The sequence below is a fragment of the Martes martes genome (assembly GCF_963455335.1).
Source record: "Martes martes genome assembly, chromosome: 10".
In the NCBI taxonomy this organism is placed as follows: Eukaryota; Metazoa; Chordata; class Mammalia; order Carnivora; family Mustelidae; genus Martes; species Martes martes.
This window is the reverse complement of record NC_137898.1, coordinates 100,991,200-101,007,926: the sequence shown is the minus strand read 5'-3', so window position 1 is coordinate 101,007,926 and position 16,727 is coordinate 100,991,200. Positions and strand designations below refer to the sequence as shown.

Below are 16,727 nucleotides of genomic sequence, written 5' to 3'. Positions count from 1 at the left end.
AACGACATATTTCCCCCTTTAAAAAAAATTGACTTATGATTTATTGTGGGGGGGGGAGTGGGAGAAGGGGCAGAGGGAGAGGGAGCGAGAGAATCCCAAGTAGACTGCGCTGAGCGTGGAGCCGGACGTGGGGCTCAGTCTCACAACCCTGACGTCACAACCTGAGCCAAAATCAGAAGTTGGTTGCCCAACAGAAGCACTCAGGTGTCCCCCAAAAATACTTGTTTGCTGTGGTAAAATACACACACCATAAAATGCACCTTCTTCACCATTTTAAATGGTGACTCAGTGGCATTAAGTCCATTCACAGTGTGCAACCATCATGACTGCCCAGTTCCAGAACTTTCTGATCACCTCGAGGAACTGAACTTTGAAGCAAGATAGCTCTAAGTCCGAAACCCAGTGCATGTACCTGTAACAATTCACAGCTGAACTGAGTAAACATATAACGGAAATGAAAGTAGGGGATGGACGAGCACTGAATCACGTCTTATAAACAGGAAACGCAAGAGGGAATCAGGAACGGGAGCATCCATGGGGACCTCTGCCTGCACTAGCTAGGAAAGTCTTTCTGCAAGTGGGGAGGCTTTCGTGAGAAGGCAGGTTTCGAGAGGGAGCAGTGAGGATCCATCATTCCAGGCAGGGCAAGCGGCAGGAGCAAAGAAAGAGGGACGAAGCTGAAGAAAGAGGCATTTACAATGACAACAGCAGGATTTCTGTATAAACGGTGGCTGGAGGGGAGGCTAGGTGACGTGGCTTGGGAGCACACTGGCACAGCAAGCCCACTGCTTTCGCTTCCACCACGTGTTTGTTTGGAGTGCCTTGAGGACAGATCTAGCCACAAGTCCGCCTGTAGCACCAGCCTTATGCAAACATGTGGCACTCAGTAGAGGGTGTTATGTGGCTAACTAGAAACTCAGCAGGGTAGAGGGTGCGTGCATGTGACAGCCTGGGCGGATGAGCTCGAGTCAGGTCATAGGGGAGGAACTGGCTCTTAAGACAGGCAATCAGGAGCCACTGCAGGTTCTTGAGCAATGGCAGATGATGTGATGCCATCGGAACCCAGGATTAGACCGTTTCTCTATTTCTTCTTTGCCTGACAGTGCCCCCTGGTGCCCCTAGTTTGAATTGCTCCCTCATTTTATGGAGTGGGTGGGAGGATGGGGGACTGAGAAGCAGGACTGTTGAGTTGGAGAAGCCAGACTCTTGGGCCACATTCCAATTCATCCTGAGTGATAACAGTAGTGGAAACAAATAGAGACGACGTGGACAGAGAGGGTGTGATGTGAAGGACAAGGGCATGGTGGTGGTTCCCTCTTCTGTCTCATCGTTCTGAGCTTGGATGTTGGGCACCAGGTACTAAGGTGGAGCTGGAAGCAGGATGGTAACTGAGACAAGGTCGGTGTTCTTGGGGAACTTGTACTCTAGTGAGAAAACAATAAGAATACAAGAGTCAAATACGAGGGTGCAAATATGCACATATACCAGTTACTGAACCCAGCTTGACGTGGTCCCAGACAGCTGCCTGGAAGAGTGGAAACCTAGCTTTGTTTTCTCTTCTTTTCTTTTTTTAAAGATTTTATTTACTTATTTGATAGAGAAAGACACAGCGAGAGAGGGAACACAAGCAGAGAGAGAGGGAGAAGCAGGCTCCCTGCTGATCAGAGAGCCTGATGTGGGGCTCGAGCCCAGGACCCTGGGATCATGACCTGAGCCAGATGCTTTATGTTTAACTAGTGAGCCACCCAGGTGCCCCCCAGCTTCACTTTCATGATAATAATAGGTAACTGTGGGGGCACATGGGTTACTCAGTCGGTTAAACTCTCTGATAATAGTGATGGCCAGAACATCATTTTAAATTAAAAATCTAGTTAGAGAACACTATATGCAGAATGCTACCTTTTCTGTAAGAATGGATGAACATTTTATATATTACACACCTATATTTCTTACTTTCAAATGGAAACATTAAAAGGACCAAAACCAGATAAAAATAGTTACCTATACAGAGAGGTGGAAGAAGGGTCCTAACCCCAGTATTTCTGGGGCCAGGTCAGAGCACAAACGAGGGCTCACGTATCCTATATTGAAATATGTGAGTTATTTGAAAGCTGACAGTTAAATATGCTTTAACCCCTTTCCTTGACAAATACACTTTGTAACGACACCATAAAAAAAAATAGGGGCACCTGGGTGGTTCAGTGGGTTAAGCCTCTGCCTTCAGCTCAGGTCATGATCTCAGAGTCCTGGGATCGAGCCCCGCATCGGGTTCTCTACTTGACGGGGAGCCTGCCTCTCCCTCTCTCTCTGCCTGCCTCTCTGCCTATTTGTGCTCTCTCTCTCTCTCTCTGTCGAATAAATAAAATGTTTAAAAAAATATGTAAAGCGATGGCTTTTGTATGACTTTAAGTCAACAAAATACCCAAGGAAAATTAACTTAATTTTTTAAAAAGATTTTATGTTTAAGTAATCTCTACACCCAATGCGGAGCTCGAACTTACAACCCTGAGATCAACAGTCACATACTCCACTGACTGAGCTAGCCAGGCGCCCCATAAATTAACTTAATTATTATTGCACATGCCTGGGTATTCTCATGATGGGCCAGCAATGTTTGGATAGTTTAATACAGTCATATACAACTCATAAATTATTATGAATTTGATTACATTAAATTAATTTTTCTTGCCTTAATTTTGGCAAAATCCCTAATTGTTTTGTTATGATAAAAGTTTTCCTCGCTGTGCATATTCTTTTGCTAGTTATGCTAAATTAATCAACCTTTCTTGAATTATTCTTGTTCTTAGATATTTAAAAAATTCATTCCAATTTAGAGAAACTTTGCTCCTAACTGAAATTATTCCTAATATTTTTAAACCAGTGTTTTGAGGGGGGTCTGGGTGGCTCAGTCGGTTAAGCGTCTGACTCTCGGTTTTGGCTCAGGTTATGATCTCAGGGCCCTTAGACTGAGCCCCACATGGGGCTGTGTGCTCCGTGGGGAATCTGCTTCTCTCTCTGTCTCTCTCTCTCTCTGCCCCTTCCCCCACTTGTGTGTGTGGGAGCACTCTTTCTCAAATAAATTAAAAAATCTTTAAAAAAAAAGTGCTTTGGGGTGCCTGGTGGCTCAGTGGATTAAATCCTCTGCCTTCGGCTCAAGTCATGGTCCCAGGGTCCTGAATTTGAGCCCCACATCAGGCTCTCTGCTCAGCAGGGAGCCTGCTTCCCCCCCCCCCGCCTGCCTCTCTGCCTGCTTGTGATCTCTGTCTGTCAAATAAATAAATAAAATCTTTAAAAAAAAATGTGCTTTGATTCAGAATTGGGTCATAAACTTTACATCATGTTCAGACATTATATAGGCGTTACATATGATAAATATTTTATCCCAGAAAATATTTAAAGTATTTTTTCATCATATTAGCCTTTATCATTTATATTGCAATTTTCACTGTCTCTTAAAGCAATATCTAGATCCACTTGGTGTTTCTTGTTTTACTCTTTTAATGTTTTAAAAAATTTTTCCCTCAGAATTATATTTTATTTTTTTAAAGAGTTTATTTATTTATTTGAGGGAGAGGGAGAGTGAGAAAGCATAAGCAGGGGAAGGGGCAGGGAGAAGCAGGCTCCTCCCGGAGCAGGGAGCTTGATGACAGGCCTCTAATTCCAGGACCCTGGGGTCATAACCCGAGCCAAAGGCAGATGCTTAACCCACTGAGCCACTCAGGCACCTCAGAATTTTATTTTATTTATTTATTTTTTTTCAGAATTTTATTTAAAAAATTTTTATTTGATCCTAGCGGATCAAATAACATTGTAACACAATGTTACATTGTGTACAACACGGGGATTTGGTAACTCTATACATTTTTTTTTTTTTAAGATTTTTCTTTATTTATTCGACAGAGAGATCACAAGTAGGCAGAGTGGCAGGCAGAGGCGGCGGGGGGGGGCGGGGGGGGGGAAGCAGGCCCCCTGCTGTGCAGAGAGTCTGATGTGGGGCTTGATCCTAGGACCTTGGGATCATGACCTGAGCCGAAGGCAGAGGCCCAACCCACTGAGCCACCCAGGCGCCTCCATTACTATTTTTTTTTTAAAAGAAGACCTAGATTTGTTAAACTATTACAAAGACAAAACAATTATCATTGAAGTACTTTGAGGACTTCATCGTAATTTCACTTGTTGTTTGAGGACTTCATTGTCATTTCATTTGTTGTTATAGACACTGACCTAAGAGGTTAGAAATTAAAGGATATATCCTAAGAGGTATTGACTGGTGAAACACGGTGAAAGGAGTAAGAGCTCGTCAGAAACATCTGCGTTAGAGGTATTTCATGTGGCCAGGATGTTTCCCAAGAGGCTCCCTGAATGAAATAATCTGGGTCCCAGATTAGTAAAAGAGACCCTTACCCCTGTGAAGAATGAGCAGAGGCCAGGATCTTTTTAAGGGGAAAGGGATCCTTAGGCTCTGAAAGCCTGTATCTTGGGAGCAGCCTCCCTCCTTCCCATCTGGTCTACCCTAGGCCTTCAAGCACCGGTGCTTCTCACCACGTCCATCAGCCAGGTCATGGAAGGTACAGGGAGTAGAGGGCAGGAACTATGGGGCTGCCCAGAGGGGACCTATATACAGAGAGCTTGGGGTTAGGTGATAAGCTACAAATACCTTCTTGGTTAAGTTAATTCACCTTTGTTAATAAAGGTCCTAGTTTCTTCTGCTGGTGGCAACTTTTTGTCTCAGTACAGTCTACCTCAAGAACCGGTTCAGGTAAATTCTGGAGAAGGAACGAGACTTTCATCAACACCCACGCCACAGGAGAAAACACATCACACTCCTTCCTAGTTATGAGCAGATCCCACAGCCGCATCGAGCATGCTCAGTGATCATCATCTGTACTCTCAACTGTCCAGCAGCTGTCGGTGTGGTGTCTGCCTCCATCTCGTCTTCATGCTCTCTTCTCGAACCTTCTGTCTGGACTCCAGCCATGTTGCATTGGCTGCTCACAGACTGAGAAAGCATTCCTTCTAGTCTCTCCCACGTGGCTTGGCCTTCTTAACCCTTCTTCACAGGTATAAAATGGAGAGATGTCCCCCACCCTTGTTCCTGTGTTCTTCTCCGTCTTTGTCCTCAGGGTCAGGATGCGATGCCTGGCATTCGCATTGCGAGAGCATTGTCTCCAGTGCTCATTTATCACTAGGCACAAACCTAAACTCAGCAATAGGGTCAACCTCATCATCACTGTCTTCTTCAGCAGCAGATCCTTTTAATTCTGGTCCACATCTGGCATTCACCATGACACACAAATGCTCTCGTGGATAGGCATTTAGGTCCCCGGCCCCCGCGAGCCCGCTAACGGTGGGCTGTCCGGTGAGAATCTTAGCCCAGAGCCAACTAACCAAGACAGGCGGCTCTCAGCGATACAAAGGGTGCTGCTCAGCCGGGCAGGGGACACTTTGGAGGAAGCTCACTGTAGCAGGGAGCGTGGCGACTCGGGTCAATAAGTCTATACATCATGCTATGTTCGCAAGCATAGATACATCTGTCCCCATATGATGGTATCACAGGACCACTGACTGCTCCCTGGGTGGTGGTGTTCTACTTTTACAAAAAGTCTTCAAGCGGAGACCTTATAAAGAAAACTCTGAAAAGCAGGCTGGTGCTACATTTCTTCAAATCTCTCTTCAGCTGAGATTGTGACTCGATCGTGGCCAGAAGACAGTCTCTAAGACGGTGGTTTGGGGGAATGTTTGCATGTGCATCTTTTTCTCTCTATGGTCATGCAAACATTTTTATTTCTTTGTTTTAGTTTCCATATGTATACATTTAATTCTATTTTGAAATGATGTCAAACATTGAGAAATTTGCAAATAGCAGAGAATCCTTTTTTAAAAAAATATTTTATTTATTTTTTCAGCAGACAGAGATCACAAGTACGCAGAGAGGCAGGTAGAGAGAGAGAGGAGGAAGCAGGCTCCCCGAGGAGCAGAGAGCCCGATGAGGGGCTCGATCCCAGGACCCTGGGATCATGACCTGAGCCGAAGGCAGAGGCTTTAACCCACTGAGCCACCCAGGCGTCCCAAATAGCAAAGAATCCTCTTATACCCTTTATTTAGTGCCACGTATTATTAACATGTTACCACATTCGTTGCTCTTTTAGTCTCTCTCCAAATTAAAATTCGTATTTTTTGTAGTAATCTCTACACCCAACATAGGGCTCTAAGTCACAGCCTGGAGATCAACGGTTGCGTGCTTTCCCGACTGAGCCAGCCAGCCAGCCACCCCAGAAATTTTATTTGGTATATGTGTGTGTATGTATAATTATTTTTCTTATGAATCATGAGAATAGATTGCATACATCATGCTTCTAGGTCCCTTACTACCTCAGTACTTCCTTTTTTTTTTTTTTAAATTGATTTGACAGAGAGAGATCACAAGTAGGCAGAGAGGCAGGCAGAGAGAGAGGGGGAAGCAGGCTCCCCGCTGAGCAGAGAGCCCGATGCAGGGCTCGATCCCAGGACCCTGAGATCATGACCTGCGCTGAAGGCAGAGGCTTAACCCACTGAGCTACCCAGGTGCCCCCTCAGTATTTCCTAAGAAGGCTATTCTCTTTCGCTCTTTTTTTTTTTTTTTTAAGATTTTATGTATTTATTTGATAGAGACACAGCTAGAAAGGGAACATAAGCAGAAGGAGTGGTAGAGGGAGAAGCAGGCTCCCCAGTGAGCAGGGAGCCCGATGCGGAGCTCGATCCCAGGACCCCGGGATCATGACCCGAGCCGAAGGCAGACACCTAATGACTGAGCCACCCAGGCACCCCTCTCGCTCTTTTTTTAAAGTTTATTATTTATTTATTTATTTATTAAACAGACAGAGATCCCAAGTAGGCAGAGAGGCAGGCAGAGAGAGAGGAGGAAGCAGGCTCCCTGCTGAGCAGAGAGCCTGATGCAGGGCTCGATCCCAGGACCCTGGGATCATGACCTGAGCCGAAGGCAGAGGCTTTAACCCACTGAGCCACCCAGGTGCCCCAAGTTTTTTTTTTTTTTTTAAATAATCTCTACACCCATCATGGGGCTCGAACTCACGACCTTGAGATTAAGAGTCGCACACTCCTCCGACTGAGCCAACGAGGCTCCCCAAGAAGGCTATTCTTTTATATAACCACGAAACAGTTATCAAATTTAAAAGATTCAAGTCGCTGCAAGACATGTCTACTCTACGATCCATATTCCAGTTTGACAAGAGTCCTAATAATGTCTGTTGTAGCCACCGTGTCTCGGCTCCAGCGTAGGACACCGTCCAGAACTCTCCATTACATTTAGTGCTCAGTTCTCCTTTCATCTGTGATGGTTCCCCAGGCTCTCTGTCCTATTAGCCAGTCTGGATTTGTCTGATGCATCCTTGTGCTTCAATTATGGTGATGCACCCAGGCCAGAGCACTACACAAGGAGTGCGTACGGTAGTCTCCCTCGATGGTTTTGGCCTGAACGGTTTTCAGTTTTCACTATGATAGTTTTGAAATGGTGATTTTCTACCTCCAGCCTCCCTCCCTGTGTAGGGGCCAGCACTGTACAATAAAGAGGAGCTCTCCTTTCTCATTTACTGGTTTGTCTTACTAGTTTAGACTAATGGATTCCTACTGTATTCCATGGGTTTTATGCCTTTACTGTCCTTATTTACTTTGAGGCTGACATTAGCCCAGATTTGGCCACCTTTGAGCAGGCTCTTGTGTTCTTTGACATTCTCTTCCCCATACACCATAATTTTTGGCACTATTTTCTTTCTGGCACACCTAGATTACCTTGTATCTTCTCTGCCCCAGTCCTGTAATTAACCATTTTCCCATTGTGAAATTCTTTTTAGTGGGGTATGGTAGTTAGAAATGGTAGTTAGAAACCAAAATCTGGGCATCAGATATGCTCCTTGTTACTGGGTATGAACTTTCTCGACTCTTTCAGTGGACAGAGCTGGGGAAAATATGTACATATCATATACATTTAATATAGATGACACATATAAAATATCTATACGTAAAATAATACATATGGGGGCACCTGGGTGGCTCAGTGGGTTAAAGCCTCTGCCTTCGGCTCGGGTCATGATCCCAGGGTCCTGGGATTGAGCCCGGCATCGGGCTCTCTGCTCAGCGGGGAGCCTGCTTCCCTTCCTCTCTCTCTGCCCGCCTCTCGGCCTACTTGTGATCTCTGCCTGTCAAATAAATAAATAACATCTTTAAAAAAAATAATACATATGTAACACATCTAAACTAATATATGTTATATATAACATAATCTAATATTATCTAACCTATTATTTTTTAAAAGATTTTATTTATTTATTTGAGAGAGAGAGAGAGCATGAGAAGGGAGAAGGTCAGAGGGAGAAGCAGACTCCCCATAGAGCAGGGAGCCTGATGTGGGTCTCGATCCTGGGACTCCAGGATCATGACCTGAGCCAAAGGCAGTCGCTTAACCAACTGAGCCACCCAGGAGCCCCTATTATTCTTTTTTTAAGATTATTCATTTACTTGGGAGAGAGAGCACGAGCAGGAGGGGTAGTGGGAGAGGGAGAAGCAGACTCCTCATCAAGCAGGGAGCCTGACTTGGGTCTCAATCCCAGGACCCTGAGATCATGACCTGAGCCAAAGACACTTAATCAATTGAGCCACTCAGGCACCCCTAGATCTAGTCTAATATATATAATATGTATGTGTGTCTGTGTGTGTGTTAGAATACACACACACACAGACACATATATAGTATATACATTGTTAGAAAGCATGAGTTCATGCTGGTAACTTCCAATGCTGACCCAGCTCCAGGGGATTCTACCTTGACTTCCTGCATTCCATATTTATGTCTCCCTTCTATTTTTTTTAAATTTTATTTATTTATTTGACAGACAGAGATTACAAGTAGGCAGAGAGGCAGGCAGAGAAAGGAGGAAGCAGGCTCCCTGCTGAGCAGAGAGCCCGATGTGGGGCTCAATCCCAGGACCCTGGGATCATGACCTGAGCTGAAGGCAGAGGCTTTAACCCAATGAGCCACCCAGGCGCCCCTATGTCTCCCTTCTTCTGAAGAACTCTGGCTCCCAGCTATATTTCAGACTTGCTACACCCATACCACCACAAAACATGAAGCTAATAAAAATAGTTCAAGAAGTCTTTTCTTCCCCCAGGCTGAGGATATAAAGTTAGTTCCTACTTGTCTCCTTTCTGGATGGTTATATTATTCATATGAAATATAGCTGTGTTCATTTATTTCTGTTTGCTTTCAGTTTTGGATATTTTCTCTCATTTTTGTTGATTTAATTTAAATTTAACTATTTAATTTATTTAATTTTTTAAGAAGATGTTATTTATTTATCTGACAGAGAGGGAGAGAAAGCACAAGTAGGCAGGGTGGCCGGCAGAGGAAGAGGGAGAGGGGGAAGCAGACTCCCAGCTGGGCAGGGAGCCCGATGTGGGGCTCGATCCCAGGACCCCAGGATCATGACCTGAGCTGAAGGCAGATGCCCAACCAACTGAGCCACCCAGGGGCCCCTTATTTTATTTTTTAAAAAAGTTTTAAATATATTTATTTGAAAGAGAGAGAGAGTGAGAGAGCACAAGCAGGGGGAGCAGCAGAGGGAGGGAGAAAGAGGGAGAAGCAGGTTCCCCCGCTGAGCAAGGAGCCCAGTGTGGGATCCTGGGGTTCTGGAATCATGACCTGAGCAGAAGGCAGACGCTTAACTGACTGAGCCACCCAGGTGTCCTCCCTTTTTTTTTTTTTTTTTGTAACAGCTGCATGGCACTCCATTGGATTTACCTACCATAGTTTTGTCAAACAATCTGTTCGGACTTTTGGATGATTTCCAATATTTTGCAATGTTACAGATAATGTTACAATAAATTTCTGTTTTGTTGAAAGTGTCTTAACAGTAAATTCCTGGAAGCGGATTGCTGGGTCAAAGAGTAAATGCATATGTAGCTTTTTTTCTTTTGTTTTGTTTTGTTTTGGCTTTTAGTTACGGTAAAAAAAAAAAAAAAGAACAACAACCCACATGACATAAAATCTACCATCTTAACTATTGTTAAGTATACAGTTCAGTAGTGGTAAATATATTCTTTGTGAAATAGATCTCCAGGACTTTTTTTTATCTTAAAAAACTGAAGATTTATATCCATTAAACAAAAACTCCTCCTTTCCCTCTTTCCCTTAGACATCAGCAATCATTATCCTACTTTCTGCTTCTAGAAATCTATATAGGTATAAGTGGGATCATATAGTATTCATCTTTTTGTGACTGGCTTCTTTCACTTGGCATAACGATCTCACGTTTCATTCCTGCTGTAGCATGTATCAGAATTTCATTTGTTTCTCTGGTTGAACAATATTCCATTGGATGTGTAGACCACAATTTGTACATTTATGTGCTGCCAGATGCTTGGCTTGCTTCTACCTCTCAGCTCTTGTGAGTAGCGCTCCTATGAACATGGGTATGCAAATATCTCTTTGAGATCCTGCTTCCAATTCTTTTGCATATATCCCCAGAAGTGGGGTTGCTGAATCGTATGATGTTTCTATTTTTAATTTGTTGAGGAAAATCCATACTGTTTTCTATAATGCTGCACCACTCCACGGTCCCACCAATAATGCCCAAGGACTCCAACCTCTCTACATCCTTGCCAACACTGGCTATTTTCTGTTGTCTTGCTAGGAGCCATCCCACTGGGTACAAGATGACATCCCACCTCAACTCTACTAGTACCTCTCTGGTGACCGGAGATGCCAAGCTGCCCCCTATTTGTCTGCTGGCCAAATGCACATCATCTTGGGAGACATGTCCATTCCAGTCTTGTGCACGATCTCCTCCCCCATGTGATTACCTGCCGTTGAGTGGTAGGAGCTCTCCAGACACCAACCCTCATTAAATACAGGACCAGCAAGTACTTCCCCCCACTCTGGAGACCGTCCTTGCTACTCTGTTGATCGTGTTGCTTGATGCACAAGAGCCTCCGTGTTCAATGTGTCCAATTTGGCTAATTTTTTTTAAAGATTTTATTTATTTATGTTAGAGAGAGAGAGAGAGTGCGTGAGCACAGGCAGACAGAGCAGCAGGCAGAGGCAGAAGGAGAAGCAGGCTTCCTGCTGAGCAAGGAGCCCAATGTGGGACTCGATCCTAGGACACCGGGATCATGACCTGAGCCGAAGGCAGCTGCCTAACCCACTGAGCCACCCAGGCGTCCTTGGCTAATTTTTTTTAAAAATTTATTTATTTGACAGAGATCACAAGTAGGCAGAGAGGCAGGCAGAGAGAGGGGGGGAAGCAGGCCCCCCGCCGAGCAGAGAGCCCGACGTGGGGCTCGATCCCAGGACCCTGGGATCATGACCTGAGCCGAAGGCAGAGGCTTTAACCCACTGAGCCACCCAGGTGCCCCGGCTAATTTTTTTTTTATTGCTTATGCTTTCGATGTCAGATCCAAGAAGTCACTGCCAAGTCCAAAGTCATGAAAATTTCTTCTATGTTTTCTCCTAGGAATGTCATAGGTTTGGGTCTTATGTGTAGGTCTTTATTCCATTTTGAGTTAATTTTTGAAGATGGTGTAAGATAAGAGTCTAAACTCGTGCTTTTGCACGTGGTTGTCCAGTTTTCCCAAGACCATTTGTTGGAGACACTATCCTTTCCCCACTGAGTGGTCTGAGCACTCCTGCTGAAGATCCCATGAGCAAGTATGTCAGAGTTTATTTCTGGGCTCTCTATTGGTCTCTGCGAATGTCCGTCTTACGCCATTACTACGCTGTCTTGATTACTGCAGCTTTGTAACAATGCACATGTAGATATTGTAGGTAATGATGCCAAACCCCTTCCCATTGGCGGGTGACATTCTGCTTTCCTACCAGCAATGTACCAGAGTGCCTGCGTCCCCAAAACCTTGCTAACAGAGTGTTCTGTCAAGTTTGTTCCCTTACAAGTTTATTAGAACGTAGCTTCTTTAGCTTTAGAAAGTTTTAAGTCTTTGAAAGTCTTAAAGTCTTTTAAATTTGAGAATTTAAAAGAAGTTATTTAAAATCTTGAGAAGCAAAACAACTACTAGATAGTTACATGCAAAAGAATGAATCTAGACACAAACCTCCCATGGTTCACAAAAATTAATCTCATAGACCTAAGTGTAAAATGTTAAACTATAAAACTTCTAGATGGCATAGGAGAGAATCAAAGTGATCTTGGGTTTGGCGTGATTTTGTAGCATGACCCACGAAAGAAAAAAATTGGTAAGTTGGACTTTGTTGAAATTTTAAAACTTCTGTTTTGTGGAAGACACTGTTGAGAGACTGAAGACAAGCCACAGACAGGGAGAAAATATTTGCAAAACACATATCTAATAAAGAACTAGTATCTAGGGGCTCCTGGGTAGCTCAGTGGGTTAAGCATCTGACTCCTGGTTTCAGTTCAGGTCATGGTCTTTGGGGTCACGGGATCGAGCCTCACACTGGGCTCCGTGCTCAGCATGGAGTCTGCTTGAGAGTCTCTTCCTCTCCCTCCGCCCCTCGCACTGCTCGCTCTCTCTAAATAAATAACTAATTAACTAAATAAGTAAAATCTTTAAAAAAGTGAGAAATACAGATAGCAAATACCCATAGTGAAAAGATATCAACATCATTTGTCATTGGGGAATTGCTAATTAAAGCAGCAGTGAGACGCTCCTACACATCTATTTCTAATGGCTAAATTTCTGAACACCAACCACACCAAATGCTGGTGAGGACAAAGAGCGACAGGAACTCTCACTCACGGTGGGTGGGAATGCACAATGGTGCACTCACTTTGGAAAACAGTCGGCGGTTTCTTACAAAACGAAACATACTCTTTACTGTGTGATCAAGCAATCGTTCTCCTTGGTATTTACCCAAATGAGCTGAAAACTTCTGTCTGCGCAAAAACACGTGCACGATGTGCACAGCAGCTTTATTCATCCCTGCTAAAACTTGCAGCAACCGAGATGTCCTTTGGTAGTACAATGGATAAACGGGGAAGTACATCCAGAGAGTAGAATATTATTTTTTTTTTCAAGATTTTGAGAGAGAGAGCGAGAGAGAGCACAAGCAAGGGGAGGGGCACGGGAGAAGAGGAAGTGGACTCCCCGCTGAGCCGAGAGCCCGATGCGGGGCTCGATCCCAGGACCCTGAGATCATGACCTGAGCTGAAGGCAGAGGCTTAACCGACTGAGCCACCCGGCACGCTAGCAGTGGAATATTATTGAGCGATAACTAGAAATGGGCTATCAAGTCACAGAAAGATGGAGGAACCCTGAGTACATACTGTTAAGTGAAAGAAGCTAATTTGAAAAGGCTCTGTACTATAAGACTCCAGTGATTTGACGTTCTGGGAAAAACAAAATTATGGAAACAGTAAAAATATTAGTGATGGCCAGGAGCTGGGGGTGGGGAGAGGGAGGGGATAAATAGGTGGAACAAGGGGGTTTTTAGGGCAGAAAATATTCCATATGACACTCGATGGTAGACACAGGGCCTTACACACTTGTCAAAACCCACGCAAAGAGTCCACACTAATGGAAACTATGGACTTCCGTTAATAATAATAATAATAATAATGTATTAGGGGCGCCTGGGTGGCTCAGTCGGTTAAGCGTCTGCCTTTGACTCATATCATGACCCCGGGGTCCTGGGATCGAGTCCCACATTGGGCTCCTTGCTCAGTGGGGAGCCTGCTCCTCCCTCTGCCCTTCCTGCTGCTCATGCCTTCTCTGCCTCTCTAGACTCAGATAAATAAATAAAGTCTTTGAAAAAATAATGTATTGGTATTGCCTCATCAATTGTAAACAAAGCAAAATAGCGAAACAGATTTAGATTTTTTTCTGGTTAAACTTTTGTCAATATTTTATATATATATATATGTATATATATATACACATATTTTAGCAAAGGAGAGAGAAAGGGTGGAGAGGCAGAGGGAGTGGGAGACTGAGAATCTTTTTTTTTTTCTTAAGATTTTATTTATTTATTTGACAGACAGAGATCACAAGTAGGCAGAGAGGCAGGCAGAGAGAGGGAGGGGTTGAAGGTGGGGAAGCAGGCCCCCTGCTGAGCAGAGAGCCCGATGCGGGGCTCTATCCCAGGACCCTGGGATCATGACCTGAGCCAAAGGCAGAGGCTTTAACCCACTGAGCCACCCAGGTGCCCTGAGACTGAGAATCTTAAGCAGGCTCCATGCCCAGCACGAAGCCGGGCTTGATCTCACCACCCTGAGATCAGACCTGAGTCAAAATCAAGAGTTGGACATCTAACTGATGGAGCCACCCAGGTGTCCCTCAATATTTTTAATATTATGCAACAGTCCATCTCATATGTCTGCGAATAGTGCATATTGAAGAGTCATTTCATTTTCCACGAGACCATAATTTTCTCTTTATTTGAGAATCTTCTGTTGTCTTGCTTAACTCTTCAAGCTCTTTTGATATCCCATCTACATTAAATCTACTGTTTTAACAGCACCTAGCCGGCATTCCCATCACGTGTCCCAGAGAGGGAGGAAGGCCAAATGTGATGTGTGTCCTTCCAAGATGTTTCCTCTTTGGGCAGATACAGAAAACAGTGTATATGATCTTTCTATTGTTTCGAAGAATGCCACCATGTCAGCACAAACTGAGCTGAGGTCTAGTAATGAGTTCAACTATGGGCCATGGCACAAAAATGCTTCTGAATTTTTGGTCCAAAAATGACCTTATTCCCCCTTACCTTTGATAACCATGATAGTCTCATCATCATTGACTGCCCTCAACAACGCTTTTTTTTAATTAAGTAGGTTCCACAGCCAGCATGGAGCCCAACATGGGGCTTGAACTCATGACCCTGAGATCAAGACCTGAGCTGAGATCAAGAGTCAGATGCTGGGGCGCCTGGGTGGCTCAGTGGATTAAAGGCTCTGCCTTTAGCTCAGGTCATGATCCCTCAGGTCACGATTCCAGGGTCCTGGGATTGAGACCTGCATGGGGCTCTCTGCTCAGCAGGGGGCCTGCTTCCACCCCCCCCTCCCCCACTCCCTCTCTCTGCCTGCCTACTTGTGATCTCTGTCTGTCAAATAAACAAATAAAATCTTAAAAAAAAAAAGAGATGCTTAACTGACTGAGCCACCAAGGCGTCCCACCCCCTACAATGTCTTAAATCAATGCCTAAAATTATGGGGTGCTTTTTTCCCCAGTCTTTTCCTTATGTCAAAACAGAGCTAAAACCCATTAAATACATACGTGTGTTTCATGTAGATTACATATATACACATTTTTAAAAATCTGATTTAATATTACAAATGTTCCTCAGCTAGTGCATTATTTTCTGAGTACTTCTGGAACCATAAATTAGAACAAGAAGAAAAGCAAGAGGATTTGACTAGGTAATTAATGTATTTCTTACCCAAGCACGACAGCTACTCAAACCCTCCCCTACATGAAAATTCAGGAGTTTTGTCTATGGCATTTGGATACACTCACCTCATGTCTCCAGGACGTTATGAGATGCAGAAGAGGGCTTTTCTGGGCCTGAACGGCATCGTCAGCTGAGCCGATGTTTAGGGTTATGAGTTTGGCCAGGCCAGTGACAAGGAAAACATTTTTTGGTATGTTGGTGATCTGCAGAGCCCTTAGCTGGTGCTGGGAGGGAACAGGATGAGCAGGGGCAGAATGAAAACAAACCTACGAATGTACCTTTTAACATAGTTTTGACTTTGGGACGCTGTAAGATGATTTGCGTCAGTCAAAAGCAAAATTAGATCAAAAAGGGAAAAAAAAATCCATCTCTAAAAACCATGGCGGTAATATAGATTATACTGAATGCTTGATGGGACACCAGTGGGGAGGGGAAAGTATACATAATACCACAAGCAAGACCCCTGATTCAGAAGTGCTTTCATGGTTTGACCCCCATCTCTAAAATCCCCTTTTATTGTCCCTGCGAGCATCTCTCACCGAGCAAAACAAAATCCCTAAGTTAGCACCACAGCAGAAAGCAGAAACCTGGGGGCCAGCACTGGAAGGCTTTGGTTCCCCCCACTCCTCATTTCAACTTCCATTATAAAATTCTGCAAGGATAGAGAGTACCTCTAGGCATTCGGTTTTCTTAGGAACTGGCTGCAGACCTTCTTCTCCATCACTGCAACTCACACTAGTAAGCATCTTGAACTTCTTCCTTACTGTCAGTTGGTGTCGGCTCTTTTCCAACAACATTCTCATCTTCTCTCTCCAGCCTCCGAATAGATGATGACCCCTGCTTTGGCAACTGTGGGTTTGAAGAGGCTCTTACCTGAAACACAGTCCTGGAGGAGAAAGACATGTTACCAAGTTAGTAGCGATACCACTTGACTCCAAGGCCAACCCCCATTTCCATGGTCAACTCAAGGGGAATGGTTGGTTTATAATCCTGCAGCATGGGGAAGTATGTTGGCTTTTTCAAAGGGGGTGTCATCCCAGTGCTTCTTTTGCATTGTGTTCACATGGTCCTTCTCAGCTTAAGAATGAAGAGCACTGGGGTGCCTGGGTGGCTCAGTGGGTTAAAGCCTCTGCCTTTGGCTCGGGTCGTGGTCCCAGGGTCCTGGGATCGAGCCCTGCATTGGGCTCTCTGCTCAGCAGTGAGCCTGCTTCCTCCCCTCTCTCTGCCTGCCTCTCTGCCTACTTGTGATCTGTCTGTCAAATAAATAAATTTTTTTAAAAATCTAAAAAAAAAAAAGAATGAAGAGCATTTTGTAAGA

General features: G+C 44.4%; 1 pseudogene across 1 annotated transcript; it reads right to left on the bottom strand.

Annotated features, from left to right (window-relative positions):
* Nucleotides 1-4,868: 4,868 nt before the first annotated feature.
* Nucleotides 4,869-14,738, bottom strand: LOC308350952 (methylosome subunit pICln-like; annotated as a pseudogene). The gene is made up of 2 exons: nt 14,726-14,738; nt 4,869-5,443 (listed from the first exon to the last, which is right to left on the bottom strand). The product of its transcript is annotated as a methylosome subunit pICln-like (transcript).
* Nucleotides 14,739-16,727: the final 1,989 nt, after the last annotated feature.